Raw genomic sequence first — 17,287 nt, forward strand, 5'->3', positions numbered from 1 at the left:
CTAATTCATTTTTTTTCGTCATCGCAACATGGATTCCGCAAGACATATTCATGTGAAACAAAACTAGTATCAGTTACGCATAAGCTAAACGTCCTCCTTGAACGCTCTTCACTTGCCGACCGTATGTTTTTAGATTTTTCGAAAGCGTTTGATAAAGTATGTCATAATCTTCTAATGGTTAAGTTGAATCGACTTAACAACGATCCCAATCTGCTTGCTTGGCTTGAGTGCTTTCTTTTTATCCGTTCACAATTTGTTTATGCTACTGGCTCAACCTCGCCGCCAAGTAGAGTACATTCGGGCGTACCTAAAGCGTCTGTTCTTGGTCCTCTTCTGTTTTTATTTTCATTAATAATCTACCCTATTGTGTTTCCTTTAACATTCACTTATTCGCAGATGATTGCGTGATCTTCAGGAAAATAATTAGTGACAATGACATATCTTCTCTTCAAGCAGACCTTAACGCTATCTCAATTCGGTGCCAATCATGGTCAATGAAATTAAAGATTAAGAAATGTAAATTTCTGTGTGTGTCAGGAACTTCTAGTCAATTACCTTCCTACCACGTTAGAAATGTCCCTCTAGATCATGTTTCATCTTACAAATATCTTGGTGCTCATATTACTAACAACCTCATTTGGTCCATTCGCATTTCTTTCGTAATTAATAATTCGAATCGCATGCTGGGATATCTAAAACGTAATTTCTCTAAGGCACCTTCTTCCTTAAAGCTATTGTTATATAAGTCACTGATCCGCTCAAAGCTCGGGTATGCTGCAGCAGTTTGGGATCCCTTTCAACAAAACCTAATTCACGCATTAGAAATGGTACAAAACAATTCTCCTAGTTTTATACTTTGCAATTATAGCCGAACTGCCAGCATTTCTGCAATGAAACTAAATCTTAGCTTGCCATCGTTAGCTTCTTGCCGTTAAGCCCTTAGACTTTCATTTTTCACAGGATATTTCATCATCCCTCCCTTCGCGACGAACTGATCTTCCTTCCCCAATACATTTCATCAAGGTTAGATCGCAGTAACAAAGTCGGAATTCCATCATGCAAAACCAATGCCATGTTTCAGTCATTCCTCCCGCGCACAGCTGCTGAGTGGAATCACCTTCCCTCATCAACCGCTACCATTGCTGACAATAAACACTTCAAGGCCGCATTAGAGAACACTGTATTTTTTCTACTTGTCGTACTGCCAATTTTTTTCAATACTATTCCTGCACTGTACGTACTGTCTTATATTGTATAACTTTGTACAGGTTGGCGATCTGATTCTTTTTGTTGAACAAACAAAATGGGCTTTTTTTCACTGTATTGATGCACTGCATGTACTATATTATATTCTAATAATCAGCACATTAATAGCACATTAGATAATACTGTGTGGCTAGGAGCCATCATTTCGGTATTACTAATTTCTTCGTTGCTTTCTATGTTGTTTATTTTTATTTTTGTAAGCACTCCCCACTGTAATGCCTCTGACCCTGCAGCATCGGATCGAAAATCGAAATCGTGATCCTTCGGGTGTTAACATTACTATTCCTGCCATTCCTATGTTGCGATTTTAATCAGGTATGACACTGCGCACAAAATTTTGCACGTTCCTGTAAAATAATACATTCTGACTTTCGGCGCTAAGGAGCTTAAGCGTGTTATCATCTTGAAACGTCAATTAAAAATTTAGCCAGAAAAATATGTTTTCAAAGTTAAACATAAAATATTTTCCGCAGATATTAGTCGGTGCCAATTTAACCCGAAAAGTGGAGGACTTGCGAACGTGGCCGGATGCAGAGTCGCGCTTAAAGCAGCTGGTTTTGTTCGCATTGTCGACGGTATGACTCAAGGCCAGGGCCACTCACCTTGCATCAGTCGGATGTTGTTTTGCAGCCCTGCGAGGAGTTGACTGAACGGAATTTTTTTCTGAACAACCGAGGCACATTGGTGGCTTATCTAGAGCGCCAGTGCGCAGCAGAGATTTGTGAAGGTCTGAATATGTGCTTCCACTGAGAAAGTGGAAGCAGAGAAAACACATGTAGATAATACGTGAAATAGTTCTGCACATTTGCCACAGATTCGCTCGTACCCTGTAAAGCGCTACATTCGGAGCCCCAGACGCTCCTCAGGGCCCAGTAAAAGCCGATTGTGAATTCAAACATTTGCAAGGAAATGATTGAAATCATTCTTTCTAGACGTCCAAGAGGTCACATCCATCGAGTGTCGCGGTATGACAACTACTACCTAAGAGTCTTACATCTCCCGTAGAACGCATCGTTCCGTAGGGCTCAACCAGCATGCTTTTTTAACCTGTGGCCGAATGTCACTTACAGCACACGAAGGGGTCGAGAACTGCTGCCGGGACCATCAAAATCCCTTTAGCCGGCAACTGAATGTTCTGCAAGGAATAAGCATTAACGGCACCTGCTAAGATGAGAAGACCGGTTGGAAACATCCAAGCACTCGAACGTGTTTTACGTTTTGCTTACTTATTATAAATATTTGATAGAAAATTACTTGTGATGTAATAGGCTTCAGAGAATTATTCTTTATTCTTCAAGAGCCACGCACAGAGGAATGCAGCCCCCAAAAGAACAAAAAAAGAACACATGAAGCTATGTCCAAAGAATTCGGCGCAATGCCTTAATCCCATGAGGAGTCATTGGGGGCCGCGAACAGTGCCGGGGCATTCAATCCGCTTCTGCTGTTCCTAACACGTGCAAGCGCATGCCACCGGTATTGCAACAATGCTAGGAGGGGGGGGGGGGAGTAGTTTTTAGTGGTCACCTCCAGAGCTATGGTGAGAATGCCGTTCTCCCGCGGGGGAGGGGGAAAAAGTCGACGCCGCGCCCTGACATGTTTCTGGAAAAACAAAGGTCAAAGGTGGACAGGGCAGGCATGAACTTTGTGACAAAACCCACACGAAAAGAATAATATTCTCAATAACATTCACAAACAAAACACAAATTTCGTGCATGCACACACGCTCCTGGCGGACAAGCTGCCTCAGATGAAAGACGCGTACATCACTGTCACAAGTGGGCACCACCTCGTCGTATCACCAGTTTTCCAGGAAGGCTCGCAGGATAGCGCACCGACACACGCGTCACGCACTGCCACACCTCACGCAGTCACGTCCCAGTTAGTCAAAACAGTTCGACACTGCACATTCGGTCGTAACAGTCCAACACTGAAACACGACCACACGCAAACATCTTGCGTTGCATAACATTTCATAACACTACCATCAATGCACAAAATAACAATAAAATGAAATTTCTAGCTAACTGTGAAACTGGGCCGTCGCAACGCGTTTAGTTCACCCCATGGCTATTCACACCCGGCTGAGGTAGTCTGTGCCGACGTTATCTTTTCCCTTAATGCTCTCGACCCCGAAGTCGTACTCCTGTAGGAGCAGCGCCCAGCGAAGCAGCCGTGAATTCATAAACTGAGCGTCGTTCAGATATTTCAGTGGCTGATGATCTGTCTGGACGGTGAATCGTTTGCCGTAGAGGTAGAAACTGAAGCGCTTGATAGCCCATACAATGGCCACGCACTCCATCTCAACTGCTGCGTACGCCTTCTCTCTGGGAAGTAGCTTGCGACTCGCGTACGCGACGGGATGCAGAAGTCCGTCTTTTTCCTGCAACAGTACTGTCGCAAGCCCTTGATCTGAGGCGTCGGTACGGAGTACAAATGTCTTGCTGAAATCCGCAACCTGTAGGATGGGGGCCTCTGAGAGCAGTTGTTTCAGGCTGTTAAAGGCTTGTTCTTCGCTATCCCCTCTTCTAACGCTGTTCGGTGCGAGTTTTTTTGTCAGGTTTGTCCGAGGTGCGGCCACAGTTGCGTAACTCGGGATGAATTCACGATAGTATCCCACTAGGCCCAAAAAGGCTCGTACTTGGCGTTTCGTTATCGGTTGTGGGGCTTGGCGCATCCTGTCCAGTGTTGATTCAGTCGGGCCAAGGGTCCCCTTTCCAATCGTGTGACCGAGAAAACGGTGATCTGCAGGCGATGAGATAGCAGATGGCCCACTTCTGCCATGAGTTCCGAGGTGAAAATCGACCCTGGGTCGCTCAACATCTCCTCCGGAACACCCACTCGGGCGAAAATTTGTAAGAGAGCCTCGGCCACCCGCTCGGTCTCGATGCTGGGCAGGGCGACGGCCTCTGGGAACCGGGTCGCATAATCGACTAGCGTCATGATGTAGCGATTCCCCTTCCGAGTTTTAGGCCTGAGGTACTCGTAACTTGCGGAACGTCTCCACGATTGCTGCCTGGACTGTTGACGGGCGGTCACGGCCGTCGCGGGTGCGACCTCGTCCGGGGTACTTGGATGTCCCTTTACGAAATCCGATGCGCCCGCTTCAGCCCCTTCGACACTGAGGGATATTCCCCACCAAGTCGCGTCGGGATCGGACGAATGCCTGGCGCCGTCGATATTCCCGAGGATTAGGTCGAACAGTGGGGATTCCATACATCAGGCCCGCACCTCTCCCCGATAGTAAGGTGTGTCAACTCGAATTCGCGCGTCGGGTAGCGTTTTGAACGAACGGTCCACCAGGTAAACTGCTCAGTGTCGGCCAGTAAGTTGGGAGTTTGTTACAAAGACTCGGTTGACAATAACAATGTTACACCCCGTGTCTCTCAACACATTTATCCTCTGCCCAGCAATGAGGCCTTCAAGGACGGGAAGGACCCCGGACTCTTGGGCCCTGCCGAGGTTCACCACTGGCACGAACTGGCCATCTTTCATCTCTAGATAGCCGTTTTGAATGCAGGCCGACACGTCCTTTGGTCCAGGGCGTGCCCGGTTGCCCTGCTCAGGATTTCTCCGGCTCTCCTTGCAATGCGCGGCGACGTGCCCGGTCGCGCACAAATTTAGCAGCGTGGTGTGGATGATACTGCCGCGGGTGGCGGAGTTCCCTGGGAGCCCTTTCGGCCAACGTAGGAGGACTTGTCTACGGGCCGGTCCTCACGTTTCAGTTCACGCCGGCCAAAGTATGTGGACCCCAAACAGTGACATAGCTGTCGGTCCTTTGTAGCAGCTCATTCTGATCGCCCGCCGTTTTCTCCTTCCGGAAGGTAGCCTTCGACGGCGTGCAGTTCTCTAGAAACTGCTCCCTCAAAAGGAGGCTCTTGATACCCTCGTAGGTGTGCTCGCACGAAGAGAGCTGTACCCACCACTCCCAGTAATTCTCTAATCGGGAGAAGAACTGGGACAGGGTTTCGTGCTAGTGGGGGGCTTCTGTCCGGAACTTCTGCCGAAATCCGTCCCCCGTCAAGCGGAAACGAAGCAGAAGAGCTCGCTTGACCTTATCATACTCTACCGCATCCGCTCCCGGCATGCGGCCAAAAACGCTCAACGCCTCTCCCCCAAGGCACGTGCTAAGGGCAGTAGCCCACTAGTCTCGCGGCCACTTGTGCGCCTCTGCGACTCGTTCGAACCGTGTCATGTAGGCGTCCAAGTCGTTCGTTTTATCGTTAAACGGCGCCATTAGCTTATTTGGACTGACGACCGTGAAACGCGATGTAGGTTCGCTTTGAACCGAAGCGGAATCTGAACTAGCGCTCCCGCCACCCTCGCCTCTCGCGTGGAGAAGTTGTAGTTCAGCGTTCAGTTCGAGCATTCGACGAGCGGAGCGCGCCTTGTCCCTTTCTTCCTCCTCGAGCAGCCGCTGCTCTTCTTCTTTCATTTGCTCGCGCTATTTCGAACGCTCATCTCTGAGGAATTCCTGCAGGGCGACCCCCTCGAAGCCTAGCTGCTTCCCGAGAGCAATTATTTTTTCTAACCCTGCCATTGCACCAACGGTTCTTTGTCCTCAGTTCTGACAGTACGTGAGATATTACTTGAACGCTATGCCTCGCATTCACGGCCAATCGTGGTCAGCAAGTCCTGTCGCGGACGTCAGTTTGTCAAGATATCGTGGGTGGCTGCGGTGTTGGTTGGCGCCGAAGTTACAATTAATCGGGCCAACCTGCCCACCACTGCACTTTCCGTAAGTTCGGAGGTGGAGGAGCGACAAACTTCTCCACCCCGCGTGCGAAAGATTGTGATTCGACTGCTGACCAGCGATAGGGGCCACGCCTGATTAGTCGTTGACCGGAGGCATGAGGCGTAGGCAAGTTCCGTAGCGAATTAATTTAACTTAATTAGGCAAACAACAACCAAGTATTGCAATATGCCCGACAAGGTAGCGCCGTACACTGACGTGACGCAAATTCAAGCACCAATTGAACACGTTAACACAACAATTAACACAAAGAAAGAAACATAAGGGCGTTTGCTATACAAAAATGTTACGAGACGGAAATACAGTACAAAGGATTACAACGAGAAACACAGAAAGCAGAAATACAAAGATAAAAGAGTTGAAGTGAGTGGTGAGAAACGATGGCTTAGCTGCGGAGTGGCAAAGTGCGGCCGCAGGGAGCGTCGGGCTGCGGTTGCTCGTCGCGGGGCTGATGGGGGCTTGCGGATACGGGCGAACTTGGGCTTCGCGTCTTCGGGGTCCACCGTCGCCGCGCTCTACGCGTCAGATCTCCGCCTAGGCTCCTTGCCGACCACCTCCCTGGCTGACCTCACTCACGACCGCACGCACCGATATCTCCAGACCAACTGCCAGAGCGCGGAGTTCCCGTCGCCGCCTTCGCATGGCAAAGAATGAAAAAAAAAAACAACACAGTAAAAAAAAAAGACTCTTCAGGAGCCACGCACAGAGGAATGCAGCTCCCAAAAAGAAAAAAAGAACACATGAAGGAATGTCAAAGGAAGTCGGCACAATGCCTTAATCCCACGAGGAGTCATTGGGGGCCGCGAACAGTGCCGGGGCATTCAATCCGCTTCTGCTGTTCTTAACACGTGCAAGCGCTTGCCACCTGTATGGCAACAATGCTAGGAGAGGGGGGGGGGGGGAGTAGTTTTGAGTGGTCACCTCCAGCGCTATGGTGAGAATGCCGTTCCCCCGCGGGGGAGGAGGAAAAAGTCGTCGACGCTGCTCCGCGACATGTTTCTGGGAAACAAAGGTCAAAGCTGGACAGGGCAGGCATGAACCTTGTGAGCCAAGGACAACTTTCTTCTTGACACCTTGCCATCCATGCTTAAAACCCACATCAAGAAATTCTGGCGTGTCATTAACCCCAGAGCTGATGACATGATTACCCTTATTGACAGCTCTTCAAATGTTATTCCAATTAACGAATGTGCGTCCGTACTTAACGAAGTTTTGCTGCGCAACTTTTCGTCAACCACCAATATTGCTCTGCAATCCACGGACGTCAACGATTACCCAGCAATTTTTCCCATAACCATTGAAGCAGCAGGCATCGAATCAATAATTTAATCTCTAAAACCATCTTCCGCTCCTGGGCACGATTTCATCAATGCGAAATTTTTGAAAAACACGAGCAGTTATTCTTCAATTTTTTTAGCATTGATTTTCCAGCAGTCGCTCGAAAAAGGTTCCTTGCCTGCTGAATGACAGGTCGGGAAGGTGGTCCCACTCCATAAATCAAGCATTGTCCTTGTAATTACAGTCCTATTTCGCTCACTTGCATTCCATGTAAAATTCTAGAACATGTACTTGCCTGAAATCTTGCTAGCTTTCTCTAAACTTATTCATTTTTTTTCATCATCGCAACATGGTTTCCGCAAGACATATTCATGTGAAACACAACTAGTATCAATTACGCATAAGCTAATCGTCATCCTTGATCGCTCTTCACTTGTCAACTGTATATTTTTAGATTTTTCGAAAGCGTTTGATAATGTATGCCATAATCTTCTAATGGTTAAGTTGAATCGACTTAACATCGATCCTAAACTGCTTGCTTGGCTTGAGTGCTTTCTTTTTATCCGTTCACAATTTGCTTATGCTACTGACTCAACCTCGTCGCCAAGTAGAGTACATTCTGGCGTACCTCAAGCGTCTGTACTTGGTCCTCTTCTGTTTTTATTTTCATTAATGATCTCCCCTATTGTGTTCCCTCTAACATCCACTTATTCGCAGATGATTTCGTAATTTGCAGGAAAATAATAAGTGACAATGACATATCTTTCCTTCAAGCAGACCTTAACGCTATCTCAATTTGGTGCCAATCATGGTCAATGAAATTAAATATTATAAAATGTAAATTTCTGCGTGTGTCAGGAACTTCTAGTCAGCTACCTTCCTACCACGTTAGAAATGTCCCTCTAGATCATGTTTCATCTTACAAATATCTTGGCGTTCATATTACTAGCAACCTCACTTGGTCCATTCACATTTCTTTCGTAATTAATAATTCTAATTGCATGCTGGGATATCTATAACGTAATTTCTCTAAGGCACCTTCTTCCTTAAAACTATTGTTATAGAAGTCACTGATCCGCTCAAAGCTCGGGTATGCTGCAGCAGTTTGGGATCCCTTTCAACAAAACCTAATTCACACATTAGAAATGGTACAAAACAATTCTGCTAGTTTTATTCTTTGCAATTATAGCCGAACTGCCTGCATTTCTGTAATGAAACTAAATCTTAGCTTGCCATCGTTAGCATCTCGCCGTGAAGCCCTTAGACTTTCGTTTTTCACAGGATATTTCATCATCCCTCCCTTCGCGACGAACTGATCTTCCCGGAGCCGCCATGGTGGCTGAGTATTATGGCGCTCGACTGCTGACCAGAAAGATGCGCTGTCGAATTTAGATGGAGGCGAAATTCTAGAGGCCCGTGTACTGTGCGATTTCAGTGCACGTTAAAGAACCCCAGGTGGTCGAAATTTCCGGAGCCCTTCACTACGGCGTCTCTTATAGCCTGAGTCGCTTTGGGACGTTAAACCCATATAAACCAAACCAAACCAAACCAACTGATCTTCCCTCCCCAATACATTTCATCAAGGTTAGATCGCAGTAACAAAGTCGGAATTCCATCATGCAAAACCAATGCCATGTTTCAGTCATTCCTCCCGCGCACAGCTGTTGAGTGGAATCACCTTCCCTCATCAAGCGCTACCATTGTTTACAATAAACACTTCAAGGCCGCATTAGAGAACACTGTATTCTTTCTACTTGTTGTACTGACTTTTTTTTCACTACTATTCCTGCACTGTACGTACTGTCTTATATTGCATAACTTTGTATAGGTTGGCGATCTGATTCTCTTTGTTGAACAAACAAAATGTGTTTTTTTTTCACTGTATTGATGCACTGCATGTACTATATTATATTCTAATAATCAGCACATGAATAGCACATTTGATAATACTGTGTGACTAGGAGCCATCGTTTATGTATTACTAATTTCTTCGCTGCTTTGTATGTTTTTTTTTTATTTTTGTAACCACTCCCCACTGTAATGCCTCTGACCCTGAGGGTAAACGAAATAAAAAGAAAATAAAATTATGCTTCACAGGATCGAAAATCGAAATCGTGATCCTTCGGGTGTCAACATGACAATTCCTGCCAATCCTATGTTGCGATTTTGTTCAGGTATGACACTGCGCACAAAGTTTTGCACGTTCCTGTAAAATAATGCATTCTGACTTTCGGCGCTGAGGAGCTTAAGCGTGTTATCATCTTGAGACGTCAATTAAAAATTTAGCCAGAAAAACATGTTTTCAAAGTTAAACATAAAATGTTTTCCGCAGATATTAGTCGGTGCCAATTTAACCCGAAATGTGGAGGACTTGCGAACGTGGCCGGATGCACAGTCGCGCTTAAAGCAGCTGGTTTTGTCCGCATCGTCGACGGTATGACTCAAGGCCAGGGCCACTCACCTTGCGTCAGTCGCTAGTTGTTTTGCAGCCCTGCGAGGAGTTGACTGAACGGATTTTTTTTCTGAACAACCGAGGCACATTGGTGGCTTATCTAGAGCGCCAGTGCGCAGCAGAGATTTGTCAAGGTCTGAATATGTGCTTCCACTGAGAGAGTGGAAGCAAAGAGAACACATGTAGATAATACGTGAAATAGTTCTGCACATTTGCCACAGATTCGCTCGTACCCTGTAAAGCGTTACATTCGGAGCCCCAGACGCTCCACAGCGCCCAGTAAAAGCCGATTGTGAATTCAAACATTTGCAAGGAAATGATTGAAATCATTCTTTCTAGACGTCCAAGAGGTCGCATCCGTTCGAGGGCCGCGGTTTGACAGCTACTACCTAAGAGTCTTACATCTCTCGTAGAACGCATCGTTCCGTAGGGCTCAACCAGCATGCTTTTTTAACCTGTGGCCGAATATCACAATACAGCACACGAAGGGGTCGAGAACTGCTGCCGGGACCATCACAATCCCTTCAGCCGGCAACTTAATGTTCTGCAAGAAATAACCATTAACGGCACCTGCTAAGATGAGAAGACCGGTTAGAAGTGATGCGTAAAAAATTACTGAACGTGTTTCACATTTGAGCACAGTTTTGTGGCCTTTGTATTTGTGGGAATCATGCGTCAAATGTGTTGTAAACATCCAAGCACTCAAATGTGTTTTACGTTTTGCTTACTTATTATAAATTATTAATAGAAAATTACTTGTGATGTAATAGGCTTCACAGAATTATTCTTTGGTATACTACTTTACTGTACTACAATAAAGAGTCTTTTTGGGAGGACAGAGAGAAAACAATACCGCACTTGCTACACCGAACGCCTCTCTTTGATGCGAACCGTTCTCATCTGCGCCATTCGGCGTCTGGCGTGGTCACTTATTCGGCTGGTTGATTGTATCCGCCGTAGCACACTGTTTTTGTCATCAGTGGCTTAGGGTTGTGACGCAGCTTTGAGAAGTTGTAGGCCTGGATTGCTCTGTTGGCGGCGCTTCTAAGCGCTTTTTTTCACGTGAGTAAGGTATTAATAACAGTCGGTTTTAACGACAGTGAATATTCGTATAGCGTGGTTTTTTCAGCAATTACTCTGTTGCCATCTCAGAAGTATTTCAATCAATGGTTTCTTATAGATCACGTCCAAAGGCAACATACTTGTTCTTGTGCGCAACGCGTACAGGGACAAAAATTGTGCTTTTAGACGTCCTCTCCCCTCCTATGAACGTGTATTTAACAATGAATTTAGGGTCGTAACCATTAAACTGTACCAGCCTCACATATGCACAATACCACAATCCGGTGAAAGGAAAGAACGTCTATGTTTTCAAGTATCCTCTGGTCAGGCTTCCTTGCATTCCCATCTTGAGAAGTTTCTCTCCGCACATTGAGCATAGATTCAAGGTAATTGCTCTCATAGTGCCACTCGGAAAATTCGCATCCGTTGAAACGTTGCCGTCAGATGCATTTTGATTGGCGTTTGTCGCAGAAAACGCTTCAGCATTTCCATCGTCCAATTTTCTGCTTTCAGATGCATACTTGATAACGTCTGCAGTTGAGAAACTTTCGTGTAGTTTTCGGTAATAAAAACTCCACAATGAGGCAAGCAATCGTACCTTTGATACTTTTTTTAGGGACATTATGGTGCTAAATCCGCACTTGTCGAAAAAAAAAATTATAGAAGTCCGCAAAGTACTCGTTTATTTATGACAATGAAAAATGCAACTTCTTTTGCACATTCACTTATTTACACATTGAGGATAAATTTCTTTATTCTTGGTCAACAGAGATTAGAACTCACGAAACTAAAAGCTTTGTCTTATTGCCATTCAACACGCAGACGTCGGTCTTTCCTTGTTCTTTAAAAAACATTTCTAAAAGCTGTAAGAGATATGAGCCGCAGGCTTGGCAGAGAGTGTAAAAATGTTTCATAAATGTTTAGGGCGCGCAGTTCAGAATTGGATGTTCGCCTAGCATATGCAAATATAATTAGCTTTGAGGTGCGTCCACATATGTGGACAGAGCACCTGAATGGGATATACGCAGGCTAAACACCAACGACTAGCACACAAACTGCTTTCTTAGCAGCTATGGCGCGCGTGCAATGATGTTTCGTTTGCTGGCAACACTGAACGCCGCCCAGAAGCACTGTGGAACGAAAGCACGAAGCACGGTCCATGAGAAAAGGGGTGCGAAAACAAGACGACGGACGGAGACAGAAAACACAGCACGAGCGCTATAGTGCAATACACTTGTGCTGTCCGTTCTGTCTTCAACCGTCGTCTTGTTTTCGCGCCCCTTTCCTCATGGATCAATACCGACTCGCCGACTTTCCACCCACGAAGCACGAGTCAGTGGTGGCTTCGGAAAATACACTTTAGAAGAAATACGTAGGAACCAGGACACAGACAGACAGACAGACAGACAGACAGACAGACAGACAGACAGACAGACAGACAGACAGACAGACAGACAGACAGACAGACAGACAGACAGACAGACAGACAGACAGACAGACAGACAGACAGACAGACAGACAGACAGACAGACAGACAGACAGACAGACAGACAGACAGACAGACAGACAGACGGATGGACGGACGGACGGACGGACGGACGGACGGACGGACGGACGGACGGACGGACGGACAGACAGACAGACAGACAGACAGACAGACAGACAGACAGACAGACAGACAGGCAAACGAACGGGCGGCCGGGCGGGCAGGCGGGCAGGCGAACGGGCGGGTGGGCGAACGGGCGAGCGGGCGGACGGGCGGACGCCGTAGTGAAGGCTCAGGAAATTTCGACCACCCGATGTTCTATAACGTGCAGTGACATCGCACAGTACGCGGGCTCCTAGAATTTCGCCTCCATCGAAATTCGACAGCCGAGGCAGGGATCAACCCGAGTCTTTCAGGTCAGCAGCCGAGCGGGTGAAAAAAATGATAGCGGTGTTGTTGCGGGAGGCTCCTAAATAATTTTTACAATCGAAGGTTGAGTCACTGCACCGACATCCCACGGCGTACGGGCGCCTTGTATTCCGCCTGCATTGTATGGCGGCCGCCGCAGTCAGGGTTCGAGCGTTCGACTCTGAAGCCACTCATCTACCGCGATGTGTTGTGTAGACGCCCTTGAGAGCATTCTCCATTAAAAGGTGCTTAGAATACTTGTACTGGTTCCTCAGCTCGAGAGGGCGCTTTTGCTGGTATATACATTTTCCTATCCTGTCTGCCTTTACACTGCAGCCATGGACAAATCTCGTTGCTGTTTTTTTATGCTTGGGCCGTCCTTCGTTAGACCACACTGTGTGACAGTTAAGGACTACTCCTGAGCGGCTCATAACTTCTACCTTCGGCGCATCGTTAATTAATTGGTGGTCCTTCCAGCCCGCATCACCTGGCGGTTTAAGGAAAAAATGCGCGCAAGGAAAAGTGTGGAAATGCCTGTTGGGGATATGTTGATGTTTCTTCGACAGTTAAAGTGCGTATATTGGTGAAAAAATTGCAACTCAAAATAGAGCTCATCTTTCTTACCCTTTAGATAATTACTGATACCTCCAAGACTGCACAGGACTCAGTAGTCGCCATTCAGAAGTTAATGGCTGTGAAGGAGCGCTGAAAAAGTGCCTCGATGTCATCACTGTTAGTTTGCGAAAGTGGTCGGTAGTGATGGTACTTGAATTTTATTATCTGACCTTTTGTAGCGTATAAAAGTGAAAGTATCATCTTTTGTTTTATTGTGCCTAGAGGGCGTGACTTGAGTTCGTTATTAGAGCGCTTTTAACGGGGGCATTATACTTGTCAGGCGGAGTTTTATCATAGCGTTGTATTATAGCTTTTACACGGATTTAAGGCGTGACTGAATAATTTCTGCTTTTCCACTACTGTGGCGTTTAAGGTGTTTTTAAGGGCTTGGCGCAGCATGCAGAGAAAATATACCCGAATGAATCAGAGGATCCTCTTAGGTAATCCATTTCGTGCAACGGAGCAGGAGCTAGGCTCCTAGACGCCTTACTCCGAGACAACTATTACAGTCAGCGAAGCGGAAGCTCCGCCTCATGGATGTTATAACCCGAGACAACATTGCGGGCAAAGAAGCAGAAGCTAGGCTTCGTGGGGGTCATACTCCGCGGCAACTTTTTGGGACAACGGAGGGAAGCTAGGCCCCGTGGAGGTTTACTCCGCGACAATTTTTTCTTCAATGAAGCACGAGCTTGGCTCCATGGAGGCTATACTCCCCGACGACTATTATTGCCAATGAAGTGGTAGCTACGCTTCGTGGATGTTATAGCTCGCGACAACATTTTTGGGGAAAGAAGCAGAAGCCAAGATTCGTGGAGGTCATACCCCGCGACAACGTTTTGGGAGAACGGAGCGAAAGCTAGGCCTCGTGGAGGTTACTCCAAACTTGTTGGCAGGTGGCGCTGCAAGCGCCGACGATGGCGCGAAATTGAAGATCGAACTAATAAGAACTAACGCTGTAGACCAGCTTTTTATTACAACGAATTTGTTAGGCCCATCTGATTACAGGAAGCTCCCATAGATGGTGCCAGTTGCCCTTGCGACGGGGTGAAGGCACCGCGGGGAGAGTACGCGCCAGGCTGCCATGCGCACTAATAGCGTATACGCGGGGGGCGGGGGGGGGGGGGATGCCACACTGCAGTGCTGTGGGGAGACTAAAGTAAATACCATCTTTGTACTGCTTGTTCTAAAGCTCTATCCTTGTTTTACCGGTCTCCAGGTTAGTCCCAACATGAAACAGTAAAACACTGAATGTCGACTAGCACGCGAAATGCATGTAGAAGTGTCTGGAGATATAGAAGCAAGCAGGGCAGGTGCCATCAAGCATTTCAGTGTTCCCAGAGGATCCTACCAGAGAAGAGAAAGGAAAGTGCGAGAACATGAAAGGCAGTAACTGCATAAAATATCTTGCAAATCTCAGAGGTGCAGTCTGTCCCACGAAAGAACAACCACGCTGAAATCAGATTAAAAACCTGGCGGTCACAACGCACAATGCTAGCCAAATCCCATGTCCATTCAACAGGGCTGCGCTAAAGAGGAGCAGGTGCCGTACTAAAAGAAAAAAAAGTTGCGATGAAGAAAGTAGCCAGACTACACATAGAGCTCTGCTTTAGAACTGCTTAAATGGTCATGGAAGAAAACAACGCACTTGTGGTGTTGGTGCAGTGTCGGCCATTTAAAAGGTCAATAAAGATTGCCTAGATGTCCATGGAGACAAATTCGAGTGCATTCGTTAAAAGGATAGGTAATATCGTTATTTTGTAACGCCGTATCATTTCATTCTGTGCCATGTGTGATTTTGCCCCGCACAGTGGGGCGAAACGCCGCATTTTGAAATTTTTAATACCAATCAATTTTACTCGGTTCCTCTTCACGTGGCCTCAATAGATGTGAGGCCAGAAGCGCTGCGAATATTGCCGCAATAGCTGCGTTTTGTTAGTTGTGTTTAAAAATTGAAACCATGATTTTTAAATTTGTAAGGCGTTTTGACCCACTCTCCCCTAAACCTGTTTGCGTTGCTTTATTTTTAGCGCGGCTTCATTTTTTTGTTTTCTGTTTGATATTGATCCTGAACGTGATAGCCATTTCCGACTAGAGTCGCGATAGACACTGCCGAGCGAAACCAAATGGTACTTGCAAAGTTGTGACACTCGGGGAACAATTAAAATACTTTCACAGTGTTTCACACATTTCTCTAGACCACGCTAGTGAAGCACACCGGGGTGCGTGCTTACGCGATGGATATAAAAAGTATTCAGGAGTAGTTTTTGCAGAATAACTCGCGCAGAATAACAGTGCGCGCGCTGTTGCAGTTCGCGCTCGTAGTGTGTGCGTGTTTCTCCAACCCTTCTTGTGTTCTTCTGCGCAAAGTTTTCCGGAAGATGTCGCTACGCGAACTGTCCCAACGTTCTTCTCTGCTAAGTTTCATACAAAACGTCTAGAGGTCGTTGCAGCATCCCCTCTTGCAAACTTTCCTATGGACTGTGAGGCAAAGGTTACTCTTTGTAAAGCTCTTCCTAGCACAAGAAGCATCCCGGCAATGCCGATGTCGCGAACGCCTGCCAAGGCGATTTGTTTTAGCACCCTAAAGAAGAATTACATGCAGCACTGTACCCGGTGGGTAATACCTATGAATGACTCTGCTGTCGGGAACAGTGAAGTTGCACTAAATAAAAATCTGCATCCCTTCGCCTCGGGGCTGCGATTTATTTGGTAATAACTTTAAGCGTCGAAAGGATATTGTAGATTATTCTCTTTAGTAGCGCTCCACATCTTGGGGTGAGGCATAGAACATGAAGAAAATATTTCTAACCACTCGGGGACGCTGTAATGGTTTGGTTAGTTCATAAGCTCCAAAGAACTCCCCGCTTACTTCGTAGATGACCGTAGATATCCGTCAGAAATGGTTTGCACAATCGGAGCTAGATCAGCCTCGGAGGTCGTCAGCCATGCCTCTAAATCTGCCTCGGGCAGCTAATGGTAGTTTTTACGGGGAAGGTCAAGCGTTCTTATTTGCCCGTAGTGACACGTTCGGCCATATTAGCTGCCTTCTCACGTTGGCGCATTGTGTTGTGTTTTGTTTTATGGCACATAGGCAACTAAGGCTATCATGAGCCAACCACAAGGTATAGGAAATGTTTCTTGCTGAATTTTATAGACATGTGAAAAATCATCCGTGGTGTAGAGGGCCTCAAACTTTATACCGCCTAGTGAACAGATAAGAAAATTTTAGAAATGGCTACTAGCAAAAGCTTTAAAGAGAGCTGTATAACCTCAGCAGCTCTCCTTGGCTTGGCAAGGAACTCGAGGCTCCTAACGAACCAAATAAAGATCGCAGCCTTCTTCTAAGGGGTGAGAAAGAGGCTTAGGTGGAGTAAAATTTAAACTGAGCAGTTGGCAACAAAATTAATTATTTCTCGAGGAAATTCGCTTCTCTATAAAAGCTAAAAACGCAAGACATGTCAACGATTCCATTGCCTTTAAAAAGCAGTGCAAGATGAAAAGGAATGTGTTCGTTATAAAATAAATAAAGTGCTTTTTCTAGGTTTTCCCAGTTTCACGCTAGAGAACAAGATATGGTTAACCGTAAGTACATTTCTGCCTTCTTCGCAAACAGCTTTATCTTGTTTTGTTAGCAGAAAGTTATGTGTAAGGTGTGTGTGGCCTATTCGGGGGGACTGATAATCACTTGCTTGAATCTTTTCTGGTGCACTCATGACTTCCATCCGCCTAAAACTAGCTTTGTCAAGTGTAATCTGTCATTTACCTAAGTGTTCCAAGACGATTGCCATTTTTTTTCTCAATTTACGTTGTAGAAAGTTCATTTAATCTTTAAAGAGTATATTTACCTTTTTTATTTCCTAGCCACGAGCATGTGCAGCGCACAAATCTTCTTTCTCGTTACCTTTTATGCCGACATCGCTCCGGACCCAGCACAGCATTACTTTTGTCCTTGAGCTGTGGCTGTTACTAT

The sequence above is a fragment of the Amblyomma americanum genome, chromosome 5 (genome assembly GCF_052857255.1).
Source record: "Amblyomma americanum isolate KBUSLIRL-KWMA chromosome 5, ASM5285725v1, whole genome shotgun sequence".
In the NCBI taxonomy this organism is placed as follows: domain Eukaryota; kingdom Metazoa; phylum Arthropoda; class Arachnida; order Ixodida; family Ixodidae; genus Amblyomma; species Amblyomma americanum.